Source organism: Chrysochloris asiatica, unplaced genomic scaffold (genome assembly GCF_000296735.1).
Source record: "Chrysochloris asiatica unplaced genomic scaffold, ChrAsi1.0 scaffold00138, whole genome shotgun sequence".
In the NCBI taxonomy this organism is placed as follows: domain Eukaryota; kingdom Metazoa; phylum Chordata; class Mammalia; order Afrosoricida; family Chrysochloridae; genus Chrysochloris; species Chrysochloris asiatica.
In genome coordinates this window covers 616,027-617,067 of record NW_006408656.1, presented here as the reverse complement: position 1 = coordinate 617,067, position 1,041 = coordinate 616,027, and positions in this window count along the sequence as shown.

Below are 1,041 nucleotides of genomic sequence, written 5' to 3'. Positions count from 1 at the left end.
AAGGCCATTAGGTGGTGAGAACAACAAAACAAAAGAAAACCTAAGAAATGAGACTAGAAAGAATGAGTGAGATAGAGAATGACTCAAACTGACAGATCAGAATGGAAAGATTAATAGTAGTCATATCATGTTGTTGTGAAGTGTTGTTGAGTTTGTTACAACCCATAGTGACCCTGTATAGAGTTTCTGAGGAGCAACTGGTGAACTTGAATCACCAACTTTGCAGTTCAAAAGGCTTTGCACTCTGGTGCATTAACCCACAGGTTTTGGTCCTTTATCAAATAAATAGAAGCCATTCAAGTGGGTACAGCGATATAACTAAATTTAAACAGAGACAACATTGGAAAGGCAGGATAGAAAATGGACTGGAAAAGGAAATCTATTCAAAGGCAATTTTATTAGTAGAGGCACAGGATTATGGCAGCTTTTGTAACTATGTGGAATGACTCATTTTCTGCCTCAGTTTTGACTTGCAGCGTGCTTCGATCCAAAAATATTTTACAGTAAAATGTTTTATTTGATATGTTCTGACTCATTTGATATCCTACATTTTGAGGATCTTATATATTGTCCAGTAAGGTTTTGTTTTGTAGGGGTTTTTTCGCAAGTCTGTGTATTGAGTGTCTCTTTAACACTCAGTTTGTTATCCTTATAACTACTTTATTGATAAGGTTCCCTTAAGTTGAATTAGAAAGTGCTTCATACATTTACTTTAACAAAAGCTGTTGAAGTAGAAGGAACTGATTGAATTAGAAATATGTTAATTGAGACAAGAAATACTAAAGGGAGGAAGGTTTGGTTGATGAGTTAAGTGTTTTGTTTGAGTCTTATTTATTTTGAAATTTCTGTGTAATGTCCAAATGAAAATTTTGACAAGGATGCTTAACATAAGGACTTGGAGTACAGAAATGGTATCTGGGTCAGATGTATATATTTGGAAGCAGTGAGTATACACTGTGATAGATGATGTAATTAAAATTAAATTGTAAAGAAAGTCAAGTGACATATATTGCTTATTTATTTATATTATAAATATTATAT